The 24,845-nt window shown below is 42.5% G+C and overlaps 1 pseudogene; it reads right to left on the reverse strand.

Moving 5' to 3' along the window:
* Positions 1-565: 565 nt before the first annotated feature.
* LOC107128227 (selenoprotein K-like) lies at positions 566-24,648 on the reverse strand (annotated as a pseudogene).
* Positions 24,649-24,845: the final 197 nt, after the last annotated feature.

Consider the following 24,845-nt stretch of genomic DNA (forward strand, 5'->3'; position numbering starts at 1 on the left):
GGCGAGCCTGGACCAAGGCGCGGCGCGTGCTCCCTGTGGTGTTTGCTGAGTGACGGCCGCCGCGCCCCCGCGCACCTGGACCGAGTGCCTGGCCGCAGGCGGAGTAGTGTTTCCGGGCACGGGGGATGATGAGTGCGCGTGTGCCCTTCTCCTGCAGGGGATTGTGATGGTGCCGCAGAGAGAGCTGCGCGGTGGTGCCCGACTCTGACGCCGGCTGTAGGGGTCTCTGGGATCTGTGCGGTTTGTGTCTGCGTTTGTGACGTACCTGAGATCGGATCTGTGACTGTGGCTCTGCCTCGTCCCGTGTTATTTCCAGAATGCTTTTGCTAGGGCAGCGCTTCTGGTTCTGGTTTTCCATGGAGACGGTTTGTGGGTCTCTACGAAACTGAGTGTTGGGATTTTGATTATCTGCATCTGGCCCTTGTGTACCCTCAGGACTGTGGTGTTGGGCAAGTAAAACAATTGCAGGAAAAAAAATTGGAAAGGAATAAGGTTGCTGTTACTTCCAAATGATGGACTTGTAGGACTGTGTCAGAAAATTGAAATGAATAGGACACCATGAAACGGGAGGGAGAGGCATTTTATTTTCTTCCATACCTGGACTTGGAATATTCTAACAAATGAGATTTGTTTTTTCTCCTTTGTTCCTAGATGAACTCTTGGATAAATTCAATGTCTCCAAGCATTCTGGTCTCAAACTCCTGACCTCAGGTGATCCTGAGACCATCCTGGCCAACATGGTGAAACCGTGTCTCTGCTAGAAATAAAAGTAGCTGGGCGTGGTAGCGTGTGTCTGTAATCCCAGCTACTGGGGAGGCTGAGGCAGGAGAATAGCTTCAACCAGAGAGTCAGAGGTTGCAGTGAGCCGAGATCACACCGCTGCACTTAAGCCTGGCGACAGAGCGAGACTCCATCAAAAAAAAAAAAAAAAAAAAAAGCAAAAATTAGCTGGGCATGGTGGCACATGCCTGTAATCCCAGCTACCCAGGAGGCTGAGACAGGAGAATCGCTTGAACCCAGGAGGTGGAGGTTACAGTGAGCCGAGATCGCAACACTGTACTCCAACCTGGGCGACAGAGCAAGACTCCATCTCAAAAAAAAAAAAAAAAAAAAAAAGGATTGTTGACTCAAGAGTCATGGAGGTATGACCTGGCAGTCAGCATTTGGGGACTTGCAAATGTCTGTGCATGGCTGAAGTGTGGGGTGCCTTTAGGGAGTGGGGAGGGGAACTACAGGGGTAAACAAAGTCTAGATTTTCAAAGACCCTGAATGCCAAGCACAGGAACTTGAACTTCATTCTGTAAGTAATGGGGAGCAGGAATTAAACACGGGAGGGCTGGGTTCATATTTATGCTTCCGAAACATCACAATGATCTTGATAGAGAGAGTGCGAAGTAGAGACAGGACCACTGGGCATCTAGATCATGGTTAGCCTGGGCATGGCTATCCCTGAGAACTTATAGGCTCTTATCAGCCTCTTTAAATAAGCATGATGGCGTCACAGTCTTTGATCTGCAGATCTCTGAGGCTGCAGCATTTCCACTGGCATGAGGCTGAAACTTCGGTATATGATTCACAGTTCAAGGTCCTCCAGCTGTATCCGTCTTTTCTTACTAAGTCCAGATGGACTCATCAGGGTTGGTGATGTAAGAATTGGTCTGGCCACTTGATGTCTTCAAAGAAATGATGTTTCCAGCACTTGAATGCAACCATAGAGAAGATCCCATTGTCCACCGGGTTCTGTTGGCTGCTGACCCTTCGCTGTTCCACTTGGCTCCTAAAGGAGAGACACAGCTGCCCACTGCCCCCTTGATGGACAGATGGGACTGGAGGTGTTCACTGATAGTGTCTGGGCTGCTTCTGTAGTCTATCTCACCCTCACCTCTCTGGGATGTTCCCTGCTCACTGGAAGGGAGAAAAGAGCAGGTGAGATTATTTGGATGGCTTTCCATAGCTGGCTGTTGTCTCCAGAGCCTCACCCTTCTGGTAATTGACCATTTAATTTATTGCCTACTGAGACACCTTTAAAAGTCAAAGGAGTCCAGGTGCAGTGACTCACACCTGTAATCCCAACACTTTGGGTGGATCACTTGAGGTCTGGAGTTCGAGACCAGCCTGGCCAACATGGTGAAACCCCATCTCTACTAAAAACACAAAAATTAGCCAGATGTGGTAGTACACGCCTGTAATCCCAGCTACTCAGGAGGTCGAGGCAGGAGAATTGCTTGAACCTGGGAGGCAGAGGTTCCAGTGAGCTGAGATCACGCCACTGCACTCCAGCCTGGGTAATAGAGACACCCTGATTCTCAAAAAAAAAAAAAAAAAAAGTCTCTAAGAGGCTGCGAGTGGTGGCTCATACCTGTAATCCTGGCACTTTGGGAGGCCTAGGCAGGGGGATTGCTTGAGCTCAGGAGTTGGAGACCAGCCTGGGTAACATGAGATCCCATCTCTACAAAAAATTTTAAAAATTAGGCATGGTGGCATGCACCTGTAGTCCTAGCTACTCAGGAGGCTGAAGTGGGAGAATGGCTTGAGCCTAGGAAATTGAGGCTGCAGTGAGCTATGGTCATGCCACTGCACTCCAGACTGGGTAATAGAGTGAGACCCTGTCTCGGAAATAGAAAAATAAAAATAAAATAGTCTCTAAGAAAGTTTAATACGGGAATTGAATAACAATTGTTTAAGTAAAAAAAAAAAAAGTGCAAAAAATAGGAAGTACACTTAGATGCATACATGTGCTTGTGTGAGGATGGGATATCTGGAATGAGATGCAAGAAAATGATTAAGTGGATTTCTGGGACTGGGGTAGAACTGAGGGACTGGTCAGAATAGGAGAGAAACCTACCTTTAATGTGACACCCTTTTTAACAGTTTGATTTGCTTTTGAAAAGAACTATGAACATGCCTTACCTTTTCACCAACTATAAAATTATTAGTAAGTATATGGAGAGGGATCTTGACAGGAATCTGATGTACTGTCCTATTCCATGAATTTTCCATTCCAGAAGCCCCATGGTCAGCTGGGCATTGCTAGTCAATGGGATGTGGCCTAGTACTGGGTCACTCTGATGCAATAGACATCTGCTTTGCTTCAATTACTGCAGGGTTGCCTTTGAAGACAGACAGAATTTCCATGCAAGGTACGTGATGCAGGACCAATGATAAGCCTTCTCTTGGAGTAGGAGATGGGGCAGTTAGATCTCTGAGTGAACTCATAAACAGAGTCCTAGTCTGTGAGTGCTGGTTTCTTCTACAGTGATCCGTCCCAGGACTGCTGTGACCCCTGTGGGGAAGGAGCCCGCACAGCTGGTGTTGCTGTCTGGAGTAGAATCCTGTGCCCCACTCTTCTCATGCTTGGATATATCTAGTAAACCTCTTGTTTTAATAGCAAGACATTGAGCTGCTAACAACCCATAAAAGGTACAGCCTTACCTTGTTACAGCTCATGCCTGTAACCCCAGCACTTTGGGAGGCCAAAATAGGCGGGTCACCTGAGGTTGAGACTAGCCTGGCCATTATGGTGAAACCCGTCTCTACTAAAAATACACAAATTAGCCAGGCATAGTGGCAGGTGCCTGTAATTCCAGCTACTTAGGAGGCTGAGGCAGGAGAATCGTTTGAACCCAGGTGGCGGAGGTTGCAGTGAGCCAAGATCATGCCACTGCACTCCAGCCTTGGCAACAGACTAAGCCTCTGTCTCAAAAAAAAAAAAAAAAAAAAAAAAGGCACAGCCTTACCTTGCAGGATGTCAGTATGTGAGTAAATTCTTTGACTTGATTTCTCAAGTGGCTACAGAGTAGGGCAGAAATTGCCCTGCCTATTTCACAGAACTGAGGCCCAGACATTTTCAGGGCAGAATTGCAGGGAGAAGAATGGTAGAGCTTGTTGGCTGGGACTTCTCCAGGGGAGGTGTTGCCTGTGCTGGGGACTTGGTGCTGTGGAAGCAGTTGGGAATTTCACTATGAGATCGAAGTGAAGTCATTATTGAGTCATAAATGGAGTGTAAGTGTGGCTTGTACCTGTACGTGCCAGCCCTGGCAAGAGTCTCCGGTCCAGTTGTAGGGGTGCCATAAGCAGTGAACAGCCTCTTTGGCCATGAGGTCCCATTTTTTCCATTTCCCAGGTGGTTGGTGATGGTTAACTGGACCCAAGATGATGAGAGAGAAGGGAAGCAGGTCCCAGCCACACTCAGAGCTTTGACCTCTGGAGCTCAAAAGATGTGGGACTGTGTGTGCCTCCATGTAGGGAGGGCTCCTTGCACGCTGAAGCTCTTAGTTTACGATTGGGCATATCAATTAACTTGACCCAGTCAAAGTGAATCTCAGAGGTTTATTTTGGAATGCTAGGCAAAGGTGCTCTCCCTCTTGTACTGAAAGGGATATGTCTAGATAGGAGGCCTGGAACTGATGCAGTCATGAGGAAATTAGCCTCAAGTCAAAGCCAAAACACTGGCAAAGGGAGAGCTGAGCGTTCAGTGTTAAAACCTGATGACATAGTGAACATCTTGATCATGCCATACCCGAAGCTCCATTTATCTTTGGATTTTGTGGTTAAAAAAGCCAAAAAAAAAAAGTCATTGATTTTTTTTCTAAATGAACTAGTTTTTACAATGGTTTTAGATTTATATAAGATACAAAGATATGACAATTTCATACACCCACACCCAATTTCCCCTAGTAGTAACATTTACCTTAATATGATACATTTGTTACAATTAAGCAATACTATCAAGAAACAGGGCTCATATCTGTAATTCCAGTGCTTTGGGAAGCTGAAGCAGGATGATAACTTGAGGCCAGGAGTTTGAGACCAGCCTGGGCAACATATCTAGACCCTGTCACTACAATTTTTTTTTTTTTTAATTAGCCAGGCATGGCTAGTCCTGTGGCTCATGCCTGTAATCCCACGACTTTGGGAGGCTGAAGTGGGCAGATCGCCTGAGCCTAGAAGTTTGAGATGAGCCCGGACAACATAGCAAAACCTTGTCTCTACTAAAAATACAAAAACAGCTGGGCATAGTGACACGCACCTGTAGTCTCTGCTACTTGGGAGGCTGAGGCGGGAGGATTGCTTGAGCCCAGGAGGTGGAAGTTGCAGTGAGCCGAGATTGTGCTACTGCACTCCAGCCTGGATGACGCAGCAAGACTCTCTTAAAAAAAAAAAAAAAAAAAGATTAGGCATGGTGGCATGTACATGTACCTGTAATCCCAATACTTTGCAAGGCTGAGGTGGGCAGATCACAAGGTCAGGAGTTTGAGACCAACCTGGCCAATATGGTGAAACCTGCCTCTACTAAAAATGCAAAAATTAGCTGGGTATGGTGGTGGGCGCCTGTAGTCCCAGCTATTGGGGAGGCTGAGGCAGAAAACTGCTTGAACCCGGGGGAGCAGAGGTTGCAGTGAGCTGGGATTGCGCCACTGCACTCCAGCCTGGGTGACAGAGTGAGAGTCCATCTCAAAAACAAAACAAAACAAAAAAATTAAGTATGACATAGTGTTTACCAAGCAAATTTGGAAGGAACAGATAATCACCATTAAATGTTTATCAATTATTTCTATGAGATTAAATTACCTTTTCCAAAAATGGACAATGGTAGCATCCCAAAATTTTATGATACACTTTTATGTCTTTTGTGTCTTTTTGTGAAGCTATCTATAAAAATTACCAGTAATCAATTAAAATTAGAAGACAAGGAAAGAAAAATGAATATTGAATAGGCAACTTAAATGAAAATTACATAAAAGCATTGATGGACATAAACCTTGCCAGTAATTCCAAAAGTGAGTAGACTGTTACAGTTGAAACTTGTTTTTAATTAGAAGATACTAATCTGGGCTGAGCGCGGTAGCTCATGCCTGTAATCCCAGCACTTTGGGATTACAAGGTGGGCGGATCATGAGGTCAGGAGTTTGAGACAAGCCTGGCCAACATGGTGAAACCCTAGCTCTACTAAAAATACAAAAATTAGTGGTTTTGATAATTTACATAGCTTAAAAGGATCTTCCCACAAAACACTTAGTAATTAAAAAGGGGAATATAATTTTAGAATGGACAAACCTGGTCAACAATACTTTAATCAAGAGATAAAAGTTAGGATTACTGATGCCCTAATATGATGCACTATTAATAAAAAGGGAAAGGCTGGGGCGTGGTGGCTCATGCCTGTAATCCCAGCACTTTGGGAAGCCGAGGCAGGCAGATTACCTGAGGTCAGGAGTTTGAGACCAGCCTGGCCACTATGGTGAAACCCTGTCTCTACTAAAAATACAAAAATTAGCTGGTCATGGTGGTGTGCACCTGTAGTCCCAGCTACTTTGGAGGCTGGGGCAGGAGCATTGCTTGAACTGGGAGGCAGAGGTTGCAGTGAGCCGAGATCGCATCACTGCACTCCAGCCTGGGCGACAGAGCAAAACTCCATCTGAAAAATAAAACTAAACTAAAATAAAATGGAAAAGCACTGTGTATATAGTACAGTATGGTATAATGTAGTACAGTATATGGGTGCCAAAGCATACATAATGTGAATCTAATAGGAAACATTAGAAAAACTCAAATGGAATGATATTTTATAAAACAAATGGCCAGTATTTTCCAAAAATGTCAACGTCATAAACGACAAAAAAGACTGAGGAACTGCTCCACTATGCCTGGCCAAAAAAATTTTTTTAATAGAGTCGAGGTCTCACTATCTTGCCCAGGCTGGTATCAAACTCCTGCCCTCAAACAATACACCAGCTGTGGCCTCCCAAAGCACTGGGATTACAGGCGTGAGCTACCATGCATGGCCTAAGTAATAGTTTTTAAAGGTGATTATCTCTGATTAAGTTTTCAGTGTTTTTGAAGGGATAATTTTTTGAAGGGCCTTTCTAAAGGTCTTTCCCCATATCTAACATTCATAGGGTTTCTGATTAGTATGACTTACCTGATACTGAGTTAACTGAAAGTTATGATCAAAGTCTCTGCCACATTCCTTATATTCTCTGCATTTCTTTCCAGTGAAATTTCTCTGATGTTTCATATGATTTGTGCAAAATGTAAAGGTGTTCCCACACATTTCATTAAGCTTATCACTGGCATGGATTCTTCCTTGTGGAGTAAAGTTTTCACATTTTGGCTTCATTCAGACTTTCTATAGCTTCAGGTTTGGCTTCATTCAAATTTTCTATGCCTCAGTGAACCAACTAGAAACATTTACATATTTACATATTCCTGTAAAATGAAGTTTACCATAGATGTTTAAAATTTACTTGAAATACTAAACAAAACATTTCATACTATTAAAAATGCCTGTAAAATTTCCATGTTCCCAATTGCACTGATGCATTTATGTCATTTCTCTTATTTATCTCAATCATAACTGGCAAATCTAGTCTATATTACAAGTTGTTTCAAACCACTTTTAGATAAAGTCCACTTTCTGTTTAGCTCATTAATTTTTCTAAGTACTTCATTCAAATTCATTGAATAAACAAATTGATTTATGTAATACGTTTCCAGTGTTAATTTTGGGTTTGTTACTTTTCTGCTTGAATGTTTATTTATTCAAATGAGCCACATACCTCAGGTTTTATTATGCAACACTATCTTTCATATCTAAATAGCCTATTATTTCAGATAGCATTTTTCACTTAATCCAAGAACTATATATGGTGGTGTTTATAAACTGCAAATTTTAAAAATTCGTCTTCTGTATCTACTTGTCTTATTTGTTTGTTTTTTTCAGATAAAGTCTCACTCTGTCACCCAGGCTGGAGTGCAGTGGTGAGATCTCGGCTCACTGCTACCTCCATCTCCCAGGCTAAAGCAGTTCTCCTGCCTGAGCCTCCCGAGTAGCTGGGACTACAAGTGCACACCACCATACCTGCCTAATTTTTGTATTTTTAGTAGAGATGGGGTTTTGCCTTGTTGGCCAGCCTGGTCTCAAACTCCTGACCTGAAGTGATCCACCTGCCTCAGCCTCCCAAAGTGCTAAGATTAGAGGCATGAGCCACCACACCCACCTGTCTTGAGTTATTGTCAGAAAATGTACACTACTTTTTGAAACTTGCTTCAGATATATCACTTCTCATATCAACTTTAATCTAAAAAATTTACTTAATACATCCATTCAGTGTTTCCAGAGTGAATTTTCTGATTCAACTAAAATAAATTTAAATGAATGTTTCCTCATACTCACTATATTCTAATAATTTTCATTCCAGAATAAATTATCATAGATTTGCAATCAGAGAAATTGTGATGGTGGATTTCATTATATTAATAAAATCTGCATAATTAAATGTTCTTATATAAATATTCTAAGAGTAGTAATGAAGGTGATAATCATGACAGCCAATATTTACTGACTAGTTTCTATTTACCAATAACTGTTCCAAAAGTCTTGGATAAACTCATTTAATCTTAATCTTCACAATAACCTTATCACAATGTAAGAAATTTGTAATCTGAAGTATACAAAGTTTAAATTACTTGGTAATAAAACAGACGTGGAAACTGGTGAAAGTATAATGATGCTGAAAAAGATTCATATTATAGATAAACACTTTTCTACATTCACAAAGTCAACATGATTATTCTCTATATGCTATTCTCTATGATAAGTCAAATATAATTTTAGTGGTAATGTTTTTATTAGTAATTGATACTCTTTTTTCCCATATAAATTTGATGCTTAATAAATTGTGAATTATGAGGCAAAAACTTTACACAGTCACTGGATTTTCTTCACTTACAGATTATTTGCTATTCCATAATTGATAATTTTAAAATCAAGCGTTTCCTATAGAGTCACACTATATATTATATAATGTTGAGTATATTGTGAGAGTAGATCTTTACACATATCTGGCTTTCATAAGGCTTCTCACCAGTACAAATTCCATTATGAAAAAGCCTAGCTGAGGGACAGGTAAAAGTGTTTCCCACATTTCTTATACTTCTGAAGTTTCTTGCAATGTGAATTTGGTGATGTTAGGTAAGAATTGTTAAATAAAAAGATGCTATTCAAATACATAAGATTTATCCCTTCATGTATGTATTCTCTGGTGCTTTTTCAGCTGTGAAAGACAAGAAAAGGCCTTCTCACATTCGTTACATTCATAGGGTTTCTCACCAGTATGACTTCTTTGATGTTGAGTAAGATGCGCCCTCTGCCTAAAGGCCTTCCTACATTCCTACATTCAAAGGGTTTCTCACCAGTGTGAATTCTCTGGTGTTGAATAAGAGTTGAACAATCAATAAAGAATTTTCTACATTCTTTACACTGGTATGGCTTCTCTCCAGTGTGAATTCTCTGATGTCTATTAAAGTAGGAAACACAAACAAAGGCCTTCTCACATTCCTTACACTCATATGGTTTTTCACCAGTATGAATTCTTTGATGTTGAGTAAGATGTGTTCTCTGCCTAAAGGCCTTGCTGCATTCCTGACATTCATAGGGTTTCTCATTAGTATGAGTTCTACAGTGTTGAATAAATGTTGAATAACAAAGAAAAGCTTTCTTACAATCTTTACATTCAAAGGGTTTGTCACCAGTGTGAATTCTCTGATGTGTATTTTTTTTTAATTTTTTTTGAGATGGAGTCTCACTCTGTTGCCCAGGCTGGAGTGCAGTGGCACAATCTCAGCTCACTGCAAGCTCCGCCTCCTGAGTTCATGCCATTCTCCTGCCTCAGCCTCCCGGGTAGCTGGGACTACAGGCACCTGCCACCACGCCCGGCTAATTTTGTGTATTTTTAGTAGAGAGTGGGTTTCATCATGTTAGCCAGGAGGGTCTCGATCTCCTGACCTCGTGATCTGCCCACCTCGACCTCCCAAAGTGCTGGGATTACAGGTGTGAGCCACCGCGCCTGGCCTCTGATGTTTATTCAAGTTTGAAAGCCAAGTAAAGGTCTTTCAACATTCCTTACCTTCATAGGGCTTCACACTGGTATGAATTCTTTGATGTTAAGTAAGAGTTAGATAATTATTAAAAACCTTCCTACATTCTTTACACTGATAGGGTTTCTCTCCTTTGTGAATTCTCTGATGTCTATTAAAATCAGAAAAACAAATGAAGGCATTCCCACATTCATTACATTCATAGGGTTTCTCCCCACTGAATTCTCTGGTGTCTCATTAGATGTGCACTCTGCTTGAAGGCCTTGCATTCCTGACATTTATAAGGTTTTTCATTAGTATGTGTTCTCTGATGTTGAACAACTGTTGAACAGGATATAAAAGCTTTCCCACACTGCTTACATTCATAAGGCTTCTCACCAGTGTGAATTCTCTGGTGTTGAATAAGAGCTGAGCAATTATTAAAGGCTTTACCACATTCTTTACATTCATAGGGTTTTTCAACAGTGTGAATTCTCTGATGTCTGTTAAAGTCAGAAGCACAAGTGAAAGCCTTCCCACGTTCCTCACACTTATATGGTTTCTCACCAGTATGAGTTCTTTGATGTTGAGTAAGATGTGCACTTTGCCTAAAAGCCTTTTTACATTCCTGACATTCATAAGATTTCTTATTAGTATGAGTTCTCTGATGTTGAGTAAGTGTTGAGCAATTATTGAATGCTTTGCCACAGTCCTTACATTCAAAGGGCTTCTCACCAGTGTGAATTCTCTGATGCTGAATAAAAGTTAAGCAATTGTTAAATGCCTTCCCACATTCTTTACGTTTGTAAAGTCTCTCACCAGTGTGAATTTTCTGATGTCTATTAAAATCAGAAACAGAAGCAAAGGCCTTCCAACATTGCTTACGTGTATAAGGTCTCTCACCAGTATGAATTCTTTGATGTCGCATAAGATGTGCATTCCACCTAAACATCTTTCTACATTCCAGACATTCATAGGGTTTCTCATTAGTATGAGTTCTCTTATGTTGAATCAATGTTGAACAACATAAACGCTTTCCCACATTCTTTGCATTCATATGGTTTCTCACCAGTGTGAATTTGATTATGTTGGGTAAGGTGGGCACACTTTCTTATGGGCTTTCCACATATCTGACATTCATAGGGTTTCTGATTAGCAATGACTTATTTGATATTGAGTTAGTTGAAAGTTACAAGCAGTCTTTGCCACATTCTTTAAATACATTGCATTTCTTTGCAGTAAAATTTGATGTTTCATATGATTTGTGTAAAATACAGACGCATTGCCACACATTTCATCAAGCTTGTCAGTGATACAAATTCTTCCCTGTTGAGTAAGATTTTCACATTTTTTATGTTCATAGAGTTTCTTTCCAGTATGAATTATTTGATTTAGAAGAAAAGATGTAGGCTGGATGAATTCAGATAATATTTTTTCAAATGGCACAGTTACATGCCTGAAATATTCCTCTTTAGTTTCCTGTTGTCTCTTAAAGAGTCCTTTGCATTTCCAATCATTTCCAAAACAAGATTCCTTGAGGCAAGAACTTCTGACTCTATTATTTTCCATTTTAACGATTCTTTTTCAAAAGTGCCATTCTTAAGAGGTAACTCCTTGGTGTCATACCTAGACAGCATATCTGAAAGAAAATAAACATCATGTTTTCCTCTTTTATGAGAAATAAAACTTCATAGAAGCAGTCAAACAGATAATAATGCCCTTAAGCAAGAAATGGCTTAGATAACTTTCAAATCTTGGCATTTAATTTGCAGAAAAAAATTGTTGGAATGGCTATATTAATATCAGATAAAACAGACTTCCAGTTACTCTATATTATCAAAGATAATTTTCTCATAATGATAAAAGAGTTATAATAACTCATCAGGAAGACTTGGCAATCAGAAATGTGTAGGTGCAGAATAACACAGCCTGAAAATATGTGAAGCAAAAATTGACAAAAGTAAAGTAGGAAATAGATAATTCTACAATCATAGTTGGAGATTTTGCAACCATCTCTCAATAACTGATAGGAACAACTGGAACATCCCCCTCCCCCAGAAAATGAGTAAAGTAATAGAGGATATAAGTAACACTGTCCACCACCTTCAACTAGTTGATATATACAAAACATAATATCAAAAACTGCAGAACGTACATTCTCTTCAAATACCTATACGCATTCAAAATAGACCATATGCTGGGCCACTAAACAAGTCTCAATACACTAAAAAGGATCAGTGTCACACAGAGTATTTTCTTTGATCACAATGGAACTCAGTTTGAAATTATTGGCCGGGCGCGGTGGCTCAAGCCTGTAATCCCAGCACTTTGGGAGGCCGAGATGGGCGGATCATGAGGTCAGGAGATCGAGACCATCCTGGCTGACACGGTGAAACCCCGTCTCTACTAAAAAATACAAAAAAACTAGTCGGGTGAGGTGGCGGGTGCCTGTAGTCCCAGCTACTCGGGAGGCTGAGGCAGGAGAATGGCGTGAACCCGGGAGGCGGAGCTTGCAGTGAGCCTAGATCACGCCACTGCACTCCAGCCTGGGCGGCAGAGCGAGACTCTGTCTCAAAAAAAAAAAAAAAAAAAAAAAAAAATTATTAAAATATCTGGAACCTGTCCCCCAATACTTGAAAACTAAACAATACACCTGGAAATTAGAAAATACTTAGAAATTAACAATATAAAAGTATAGCACAGCAAAATGTATGTTATATAGCTAAGGTAACATTTACAGTGAAACCTATAGCTTTAAATGCTTATATTAGAAAAGAAAAAGGTATAAAATAAACAACCTAAGGTTTTACTGCAAGACAGTAGATAAGAGCAAAGTAGGCCAGGGAGGTGACTCATGCCTGTAATCCCAGCGCTTTGGGAGGCCGAGGCAGGTGGATCACGAGGTCATGAGTTTGAGACCAGCCTGGCCAATATGGTAAAACCCCGTCTCTACTAAAAATATAAAAATTAGCTGGATGTGGTGGTATGTGCCTGTAATCCCAGCTACTCGGGAGGCTGAGGCAGGAGAATCACTTAAACCCAGGAGGTGGAGGTTGCAGTGAGCCAAGATCACGCCACGGCACTCCAGCCTGCACTAGAGGGTGAGACTCTGTTTCATAATAATAATAATAATAATAATAATAATAATAAAGAGGGTGAGACTCTGTTTCATAATAATAATAATAATAATAAAATATTGAAGTCTTTTTTCCTTAGATCAGAAGCAATGGGAGTGATTAATAGGTTTTGTAACTTAATTATGGTGGTTTCATGAGCAAACATGTATACATATAAAGTATACCATTTGACACATCAAAATTTGTCAAACCATATACTTTATAGCATAGCTGGTTCATTATATGTCAATTATGCCTCAATACATCTGCTACAAAAAAAAAGAAAAAAAGTTCTTTGTAAATATTTGAAATACTTCCCATTTGTCAAACTTTTTCTCCCAAGACCTTGGGCCTCTGACGGAAGGTTTCCACACAATATCTTAAACAAAAGACATCACCACTCTGACCAGTTTGGGCTTCCCTAAAATGTACTTCTGCTGGGAGTACCCCAACACCCTTACCCACCTGGATACCATCCTGTTTTCCCAGCCATCCAGGGTTCTTTCCCTTGTTGCAATAGGGAAATCACTGATGGCTTAGAAATGGCAACTCCTGCTCAAAGAAATAGGATATTAAAAATAAATAAACCAAAAAATGTTTCTTTTTAGAATGGTTTAACCTAAAGCAAATTCAAGTTCCTCTGAAGACTGATGGAAACAGAAAATCATAATCTGGCAAACACCAGAGTAAACAACTGCTGTCAGAGCCAGGTGTGGTGGCACATACCAGTGGTCCCAGCTACTTGGGAGTCTGAGGCAGGAAGACTGCTTGAGCCCAGGAGGTCAAGGCTGTAGTGAGCAATCATCATGCCACTGCATTCCGGCCTGAGCCACAGAGCAACACCCTGTCTCAAAAAAGTAATAACCATAACTGTTCTCTGCAGGAATCATTGATGAAACTAAAGTGATAAAAATGTCATGAGCAAGAGGGTATTTGTAGAACCTCAAATTTCCTTACAAGTTACTTACTGATTGCAAAGGTAAAAATAGTAGCTTTACTATGCAGAACCCTAGAGGATACCATTTCAAGCATCAAAACAAGATATTGTTTTTGATTGGCCATTATTTATGTCCTGATGCAATGCACTGAAAAAGGCATCACTTCTGTAGTATTCTTGCCAAAAATACATAACTTTAATGTAATCGTAAGATTGTGCCACTGCACTCCAGCCTGGGCAACAGAACGAGACTCTGTCTCAAAAAAAGAAAAGAAAGTTTTGGCTGGGCATACTGGCTCAGGCCTGTAATCCCAGCACTTTAGGAGGCGAAGGCAGGAGGATCACTTGAGGCCAGGAGTTCAAAATAAGCCTAGGCAACATAGCAAGACCGTATCTCTACACAAATTTTAAAAAATTAGCTGGTCACAGTGGCACATTTGTAGTCCCACCTACTTGGGAGGCAGAGGTGAGGGGATCACTTGAGCCCAGGAGTTTGAGGCTGCAGTGAGCCACGATCATGCCACTGTACTCTAGCCTGAGTAACAGAGACCCTGACTCAAAAAAATATATAATAATACATAAAACAAAATTTAAAAATGGGCCCTAGAAAAGCTTTTGGGTAAAAGAATGATGAAGACGTCAGAATTCATTCACATTAAGCTGACCTAAGGAGCACAAGGAACAAAGAGATAAATGAGGGGGGAAGGTCTTAGTTAAATTTAAATCTACATGGGCTCTATCTCTACTTACCTGGGTAAGAACAACAAGCAGGCACAAGACAGAATCAATGTATCTTCCTGTGAAATGTCAAATTCCTAGAATGTAGCTTTCAAACATAAAAATGACAGGGAATGTGTTTTCCTAAATTTTAGATGAACCATCATGTCTTAAATCCTAAAGGCTGTTATATAAATGTCCCTTGACCATCATCTAGCTCCTTAAAAATCAAGAAGAAAGGCAGTTACATAAGGAGAAAGAGTGAGGGTCAGTGAAGAACAGGAAATATGAAGGTGCCTGACAGAAGCAATCTATTCCAAGACAACAAAACTCAAACCAATTTTTGGAACATGGAACGGAATTTGGATATTTAATGCAGCCCCAGAATTGCCAATGGAGAGAACATTTTCTGAATTACAGGGAACAGGTGACCTTACCCAGTGACACAAAGTTGCTGTAGTTCTCCAACATCACATCTCTGCACAAGTCTCTCTAAGCAGGGCCCAGGCATTCCCACTCTCCCTTAGAGAAATCTATAGCCACACCCCTGAATGTCACCAACTCCTTAAAGGAAAAGTCCCATTTCACATATGTAATAGTAAAGAAAATATATTTTAGGTGAATGATAAGGATATAAAAAAGGATTTTTCTGGAAGGCATTCTATAGTAAGCAATAGGTTGAAATTGGAAACTTATAACACAGGAAGGGGCAATAAGGAAATGAATACACACATATTGGTAAGCAGTCCTGTGCTGTGAGGCGGATACAACATCCTGCCACTGTGGGACATTTCTATTAATCAGAACATGTTGAGAAGCAAACAGTGTAAACAACGTAAATTGAAACTGGGCCGGGCACAGTGGCTCTTGCCTGTAATCCCAGCACCATGGGAGGCCGAAGTGGGCAGATCACCTGAGGCCAAGAGTTCCACACTAGCCTGGCCAACATGGTGAAACCCTATCTCTACTAAAAATACAAAAATTAGCTGGGCGTAGTGGCACTTGCCTGTAATCCCAGCTACTCGGGAGGCTGAGGCAGGAGAATTGCTGGAACCCGGGAGGTAGAGGTTGCTGTGAGCCGAGATTGCACCACTGCACTCCAGCCTGGGTGACGAGAGCAAAACTCCATCTCAAAAAATAGAAAAGATTAAAAAAAAAAAAAAAAAACTCAATAGCTCTACAAATACATGAAACACCACGTGCCTCTGTGCAGTTAAGGGTTAACTCAGCAGGCTTAAAGCTTTGAGTTCAAACTCTGCACATTCCAAAAAAAGAACTGGCCTTTGATGGGCTGCTGGAAAATCATCTCTGTGTCCTTGAACACCCTGTCTGATGAGAGTGTTTTTGTGTGCTAAGACCTTGGGCTCTATCAGGTTGACTTCTGGGGACCTGGAGACTAAGTACTAACGTTGTCCAGGTAGACACTCTAAGTATCTCCAATAAAAACCCTGGACACCACCTGGGTGTGGTGACTCATGCCTGTAATCCCAGCACTTTGGGAGGCTGAGGTGGGTGGATCACCTGAGGTCAGGAGTTCAAGACTAGCCCGGCCAACCTGGTGAAACCCTGTCTCTACTAAAAATACAAAAATTAACTGGGCATGGTGGCAGGCACCTGTAATCCCAGCGACTCGGGAGGCTAAGGCAGGAGAATCACTTGAACCTGGGAGGCAGAGGTTGCAGTGAGCCGAGATCGCGCCATTGTACTCCAGACTAGGTGACAGAGTGAGACTCCATCTCAAAAAACAAACAAACAAACAAACAAAAAAACCCTGGACACCAAGGTTTGGGTAAGTTTCGTTTCCCTGGCTGGCAAACTTTCACACATGTTGTCACATACCATGGCTAGAAGAATTAAGGGCATCTCCATCAACTCTACTCTGATAGGACACCTGGAATTTTATGACTCGTTTCTCCTCAACTGTTGCACCTTTCCCTTTCATGATTTTCATCTGCATCCTTTTAATTTAATAAACTCCAACTGTCGGTATAACAGCTTTTCTGAACCCTGTGAGTCCAATCAAGGAATCATTGAGTCTCACGGCAGTCTTGAAGACCCTCAGATCCGAAGTGGGATTTACTAGAAAGATCCTGACTCACTGAAACATAGCAAAAACATTGTTTGGGGTAAAAAAAAAAAAAAAAAGAACTATGTGGGAGTGGGATTGATGAACCTTTGATACTTGGATGGTTATGGAGTTACCCTTGGTATGAGACAGCAGCTGCACTGCAATCACTTACTAGAAGTAAAATTCATCAATCGAGTTGATTTATTTGGTTATTGTTTGTTTGGAGACAGAGGTTCGCTATATTGCTCAGGCTGGTCTCAAACTCCTGGGCTCAAGCGATCTTCCTGCCTCAGCCTCCCGAGTAGCTGGGACTATAGGCATGTACAACTGTGCCCAGCACCAGTGGAACTTAGAAATGATAGACCCGACCTCCAAAGGGTTGGCTCATTAGATACATAAGGAAAATAAGGCAAAATAATGAGAAACAAGCTAAAAATAGAATCCCTTGTGTGTCACATGCAATAGCTCAAATTAAAGTAAAGGAGAGTCAGAGTGGGGCCTGGCATTGCACCAAGGTCAGACATTGGCTGGCCTGAGCTATGGCCTCTAGCGTCACAGCTGTTACCAAAGGGAACATGTGTGCTGGAACAACAGACAGTACTCCACAACCGTTGATCACTAAAAGGTAGTGCAGGCGGCAGAGAAGATGGTGAAACCAAGAAACTATTGAAACGAGGGGTACAGTGTGAAAGAGTGGTCTCGTTTTGTAGACTGGTATCATCAGCTTTCTGAAGAACCTTTACTAAAGTGAACTGTGAGACTGACTAACTTAGGAGCAATTTCCTCAGTTTTGAATACTGCAGAAGGGAGAAGTATGTTTGCTTTGAGGCAGACCCATGGCTTACAACTGAACAATCACAGATGGCTATATATGATGCAGATACAATGCAGATTGTTGTTGAGGGGACAGTCATCCTAGTCGACTAGATCAAAGCTGCCATAACGGCCAGGTGCGGTGGTTCATGCCTGTAACCCAGCACTTTGGGAGGCTGAGGCAGGTGGATCACTTGAGGTCAGGAGTTTGAGACCAGCCTGGCCAACATGGCAAAAACCCGTCTCTACTAAAAATACAAAAGTTAGCCAGGTGTGGTGGTGGGCACTTGTAATCCCAGCTACTTGGGAGGCTGGTACATGATAATCGCTTGAACCTGGGAGTCAGAGGTTGCAGAGAGCCAAGATCAAGCCACTGCACTCCAGTCTGGGTGACAGAGTGAGATTCATCTCAAAACAAAAACAAAAGCAAAAAAAACCTACCATAACATTAATTTACCCTGAGATGGAGAACTGTCCTTCTTTAAATGCCAAGTGGCGCTCCCCAGATGAAGCAGCTGATATGCTGCATATTCAGGATATATCAAGTTGGCTTCATGATGATCAGATGTTTGTGCAATTACCCCAGTTTGAGGCAAATACCATGATTAAGGGGACTCCTTCTGCATGGGCACTCCCTGTCAACTTTACTACTGCAAAATCAAGCAATGGTCCAAGAAGCCATATCAGATTTGTTGTCTCAGCTTCCCCCTTATGGGCATTATAGAAGCTAAGAAAATGAGAGTAATTCACAAGACAATGGGGAAGATGAAGGAGATATCAAGGGACTCTCATCATAAGTAGTGAGTAAACCTTAAAATGGTTCTTAAGAAATGGGATTGGTCGAGCGCAGTGGCTCATGACTGTAATCCCAGCACTTTGGAAGGCCGAGGCAGGTGGATTGCTTGAGGTCAGGAGTTCGAGATCAGCCTGGCCAATATGGTGAAACCCTGTCTCTAATAAAATACAAAAAAAAAAAAAAAAAAATAGCCAGGCGTGGTGGTAAGCGCCTGTAATCCCAACTACTCAGGAGGCTGAGGCAGGAGAATCACTTGAACCCAGGAGGTGGAGGTTGCAGTGAGCCAAGATCTAGCCACTGCACTCCAGACTGGGCAACAGAGCAAGACTCCATCTCAGCTGGGCACGGTGGCTCACACCTATAATCCCAGCACTTCAGGAGACAGAGGTGGTTGGATCACTTGAGGTCAGGAGTTTGAAACCAGCCTGGCCAACATGGTGAAACCCTGTCTATATTAAAGATGCAGAAATTAGCCAGGCATGGTGGTGGGCACCTGTAATCCCAGCTACTCGGGAGGCTGAGGCAGGAGAATCACTTGAGCCCAGAAGGCAAAGGTTGCAGAGAGCAGAGATTGTGCCACTGCACCCCAGCCTGGGTGACAGGACAAGATTCCATCTAAAAAAAAAAGAACAGTCTTAACACCACTATTAGATGTTGGGTGGATCAACGGGAGCCCCTGCTGATCACCTGACACCAAAGGGCTCTAAACAAATATGTTTTATTTCTCCTAATTTGAAGGAACTTAAAAGGCTGAAATGCAAAGATGACACTGAGAAACCTGATCTTGAATCACTAAGGCAACAGCCTGACAAATTAATCAGGATGACCAACCACGCTGGGACCAAGGCTATATGCATGTGTGTGAGTTAAGACCGGGGTGGAAAAGCAACATTTCTAGGACTCCTTGACATGGAGCCCAATGCACTGTGATTCCAAAATCTGTTGGTGACACCCTAATAGGGACTACAGTTAGATTGGGAAGATACGGGGATGCAGTGGTTGACTGTTATTAAGGTGAAAGTTTAAATGAAAACTAGAAGGTCTGAATGGACCTTACGTGAAGTGGTTGCATCTCCTTGCCTGAATACGTAATGGGGAAAGGTATTATGTATGACTGAGGAACACTTCCCCTACCTAGTATTTTAAAACTAAAGGCATGTAAGTTTGTCCTTCAATCAATGTTATAAGACAGGCCAAACAGGAACCTATAGAATTGCTGAAGCCCACACAGGTTGTTAATTTTTTTTTTTTTTTTTTTTTGAGATGGAGTCTTGCTTTGTCATGCGGGCTGGAGTGCAGTGGTACAATCTCAGTTCACTGCAACCTCTGCCTCCCGGGTTCCAGCAATTCTTGTGCCTCAGTCTCCCAAGTAGCTGGGATTACAGACGTGCGCCACCACGCCTGGCTAATTTTTGTATTTTTAGTAGAGATGGGGTTTCACCATGTTGGCCAGGCTGCTCTTGAACTCCTGACCTCAGGTGATCCACCCGTTTTGGCCTCTCAAAGTGCTGGGTTTACAGGCGTGAGCCACCACACCCGGCCAACATAGGTTGTTAATTTGAAACTGTATAGAATACCTGGTAGATACAAGAGATTATCACTTTATTAATAACATGTTAGAAGCTAGAGTGCTGGTACCAACAAATTCTCTATACAATAGCCCTGTTAGATCTGTGCCAAAGGGAGAGACTAACAATAGATTGTCGAGGCTTAAATGAAGTAGTACCACCGAATTAAAGGACACCAGTACTCTGACTGATTTTGCAAATGCCTTTTTCATTATCCCAATCTTGGGAAAGAGACAACCATAGTTTGCCTTCATGCGAGGAAGATCTCAATTTATATCTACTGTATTCTCACAGGTTATTTGAATTTACTAGCTTAATATTACAATTTGATTAGGAAAGCGTGGACTTGAGGCTGGTCCTAAGTGTAACAATATACTACATTGATGATAATGATAACATCAGAACCTGACGAACAAATTAGGACTGATTTCAAGCAGGGAAGGCCCACACAGAGAGGCAGGATAGCATGTAGACTCTATCCGAGGGCCACTGGTAGCCCTGGGAGCCTACAAAAGGACCCTGGCAGTGGATAGACATACTTACCCTGGATTGGGCTTTTGCATACCTGTGGTAGATGTAAAGGCTCAAAATACTATAAAACACCTTGAATAGAAACGTGCCAATTGGCATTACTGTGTTATATTTCTTCAGACCAAGGGAAACACTTTACACCCCACAGTGTCCAACAATGTCCAGAGTTCTCACATCAATTGGACATACCATGCTGCAGATCATCCTCAAAGTAGTAGACAATTAGAATAGGAGAGCGATAGAGTTGTTGGCTAAAGTAAGGGAAAGTAAAGTATGGTCTGGTTTGCACTCCTTCATGAGGGTGTGCTTACTCTCAAGATGGGGAAAGCCAAGGATAGTCTCCACTAGATAGATTCCTCTACTGTCCTGGGCGATTAGGAGGAGAGGGTGTGTGGCAGAATGCTGGCACAGTTACACAGATCTTCTCCAAATAACCTCAACTTTCTTTTTTCCTACCTGATGCAGTGGTCCTGAGACCATGACTGTAACTCCAAGTGACAGAAGCAGGAATGATCCCTAAACAAGAAACTGAAACTTTACCTTTCAATCTTTCTCAAAATGTTATTTATTTATTTTTAGAGATGGGGTCTTGATATGTTGTCCAGGCTGGATTTGACCTCCTGGGCTCACAGATTCTCCCACCTCAGCCTCCCAAGTAGCTGGGACTAGAGACATATACCACCATACCTGGCTAATGAAGTAACAGTGAAAAAGACTGGCTTGAGGGAGAATTTAGCTAACCATCAGCTAATTTCTACGCTCAATAGTTCTGTACAACTTTATCATGTGGCACATAACAGTAGATTCAAGGAGGGAAATGAGTAATCAAATTAATACAAAAATATGAGAATGCATGTAATGCCTTTATCAGATAGGTTAGTTGTTTCTTTAAATCCCACTGCTACTCCATACAGGCTCCTTGAAATTATAGCCATCTGAGGCCGGGCGCGGTGGCTCAAGCCTGTAATCCCAGCACTTTGGGAGGCAGAGACGGGTGGATCACGACGTCAGGAGATCGAGACCATCCTGGCTAACACGGTGAAACCCCGTCTCTACTAAAAAATACAAAAAACTAGCCGGGCGAGGTGGCGGGCGCCTGTAGTCCCAGCTACTCGGGAGGCTGAGGCAGGAGAATGGCGTGAACCCGGGAGGCAGAGCTTGCAGTGAGCTGAGATCCGGCCACTGCACTGCAGCCTGGGTGACAGAGCGAGACTCCGTCTCAAAAAAAAAAAAAAAAAAGAAATTATAGCCATCTGCATCCTGATACTATTGCTGTTTCTGTCATATAAATGTCATATCGAATGCAGATGCTCAGACAGTTTTGCTATAAAAGAGCCTAAGCCAAGGCCTGGGTGAGTGGACAGGTAACTCAGTACACCTGGACTGCTCAAATCCTGCACGTTCCAAAGAAAGAACTGGCCCTTAACTGGCTCCTGGAAGATAACTCTGAGCCCTTAAATATCCTACCTAATAAGAGCATTTTTGTATACATCCGTGACCTAAAAAGATTTAGTTCCACTGTTCTCAAATCAAAGACTAGAATCCCTGATATAACCATAGATGTGACCTCACAAAAAAATTTGTGCCTCCCAAATGTAAAGAATTAGAAAAATTCTTCTTCATTCATGTGCCTTAAAAGGCTCCAGGACCTCTCTGAGCCAAGGTTTGCTCTTCAGAAAGTGGAGTTATAGCGCCTCCCCTGGAATCTTGAACCCCAAACTATGATCTCTCCAGGGTAGTCAACGGGCCTTCATAAATTATTCCTTAATCCGAGGCTTCTCAAATCTGTTGTGTTCCCTAAGCAACAGAATAAATGCCTACTCTACTCAGGGTCTGACGGAAAAGCAGCAGCAAAATAAGATCCTTTAAAATATTTCTTCCTGTATTTAAAAGTCACACTGATTTGGTATACTATACAATAATAAATTTATATTTTATACAGAAATCCTGTTTTATAATATTTATCAGATCAATTATTTAGCTTTTTCTTTTCCAGATTTTCGAGTAAACTGACGTTCTGGAAGAAGCACCCTTATTTTCACCATTTTACAGTAGAAGAAGAAAGGTAAGAGGCGGTGAATCCGAGACTCCCACTCAGGTGACGATCCCCTGCGGGCACTCACTCTCGCTCGCACTACAATCAGATCCTCCATGCGGCTTTCACATACTCTGTCACATTCGCAGCCAGAATCCCCTCGGATGGACTCTTACAAACCTCCAGCCCCATCCCGGGATCCGTCGCGTCCTCTACAGCCACCAGGCGGGCCAGCGTCCAGGACGCCCAAGCATAACCTCCCCACTCTAAACCGTTAGGAATCAGTGGCTGAACTCACTGCGTCACAATAGCATAAATTGTGACCCGATGAGTCTGTGCACTCGGAAAACAAGAGAACGCTCCCACGTCTCCGGGCGCAGCTTGTGCCAGCAACTAGGTCAGCGGGACAGCTGAGAGGATTCAAGCAACCTTCCCGCAACCGGTTCCGCCATGTTTCTGGACTCGTAGCCCGGAATACATTTCCCAGAAGCGTTCGCGGCCGACATGCTTCGCGCAGGAACGCAGCCGCTTCGCGGCCGAAGGACGCAGTATGGTAGCTGCTCAAAGAGCGGTGCTCAGCCCTGGGAGGCTCTGGGCTGCCCGAGGTGAGTAGTCCCAAAGTCAGTGCTGTTAGGGGCTGAGCATGCGAACAGGGCAGTGGGAAGACCATTTGTGACGGTGGCTTTTAAATACACCCCGAACGTCTGCCTCTTTTAACTGGAGTATTTAATTTATTTACATTTAATATAGCCACTGTTAGATTTAACGCTGCCATTTTATTACATTTTTATTTATTTATTTTTATTGCTAAATACACAGGCTTTTATTCTTCGCATTCAATCTTTTTGTAAATTTAAAGATGAGGAGGCCGAGTGCGATGGCTCACGCCTGTAATCCTAGCACTTTGGGAGACCGAGGCGGGCGGATTGCCTGAGCTCAGGAGTTCGGGACCAGCCTGGGCAACACGGTGAAACCCCATCTCCACTAAAATACAAAAAATTAGCTGGGCGTGGTGGCGTGTGCCTGTAGTCCCAGCTACTCGGGAGGCTGAGGCAGGAGAATCGCTTGAATCCGGGAGGCAGAGGTTGCGATGAGCCGAGATTGCACCACTGCACTCGCCTAGGCGACAGAATGAGACTGTCTCAAAACCACAACAACAACGACAAAACTATATTAATACTTTAATAAACTATACTAAAAAGATAATGAGACAAACGTGCATTTGTGGAACTGCACGTCAGTCAGGCCAGTTCCCTGCAGAGGGAATTCCCAGCATGACCTCATTCATCTGTGAGGACACAGAGCAGTCCTTGTTTAGACAGACAGTTTCATCTACTGCTCCAGCATGGTCAGTACTCCACTTCTTGATGGTTTCCTTCTGCTATGAATGCGCATGTCCAGTTGCTTCTTAGAGCAGACGTTTACCTTCCTCATCCACCAGCCATTGGAGGACTGGGGCCACCCAGATGATTGATTGGACCCATTCTTCCGGGAGGGTTTCCCAGTGGCCCTCTTCCATTACCATCATATCTGGAATCACATGAGTTTCCATAGCTGCTTCTTTTTTTCAAATCTTGCTGAAGCAGTTTTGAAAAACAAAACCACAAACTCAGCTATTCCCCAGAAGTAATCTGTTATCAAAGATAATCTCCATGGAAACTGACTCCAGCTGTCCAACACTTGTGCATTTGAGATGTAAACCATCTTGCCCTCCCTCCCTGCTTCGGGGACTTACTACTTTTTAAAGACAGGGTCTCCCTCTGTTGCCCAGGTTGGCCTTGAACTCCTGGGTTCAAACGATCCTCCCACCTATGCCTCCCAAAGTGCTGGGATTACAGGCGTGAGCTCCTGACATTTTAATTTCTTTTTGTTGCATGTTTCCGTTTTCTCTCCTTTCTTTATGATGGGTTGATGCATTATGATTCCAATTTTCTCTTTAATAGTTTGTAGGTTCTTTTAGTCATTACTCCAGGAATTTTAGTAAGTCCAAATTTATCAATAGTCTGACTCTCCTCATAGAATGCATTCAATTTCATATGCCTTCTTAGTTTTAAAATACAAGGTATCAGTTACATATTTGTTTTGTTTAAACAACCTCTCTGGGCTGGGTGTGGTGGCTCATGCCTGTAATCTCAGCACTTTGGGAGGCCAAGATAGGCGGATCACGAGGTCAGGAGATGGAGACCATCCTGGCCAACATGGTGAAACCCCGTCTCTACTAAAAATACAAAAATTAGCTGGGTGTGGTGGCACATGCCTCCACACCCAGCTAATATCAGTAGAATACCAGCTACCCAGCAGGCTGAGGTAGGAGAATCGCTTGAACCAGGGAGTCAGAGGTTGCAGTGAGCTGAGATCGTGCCACTGCATTCCAGCCTGGCGACAGAGCGAGACTCTGTCTCAAAA

Source organism: Macaca fascicularis, chromosome 19 (assembly GCF_037993035.2).
Source record: "Macaca fascicularis isolate 582-1 chromosome 19, T2T-MFA8v1.1".
In the NCBI taxonomy this organism is placed as follows: Eukaryota; Metazoa; Chordata; class Mammalia; order Primates; family Cercopithecidae; genus Macaca; species Macaca fascicularis.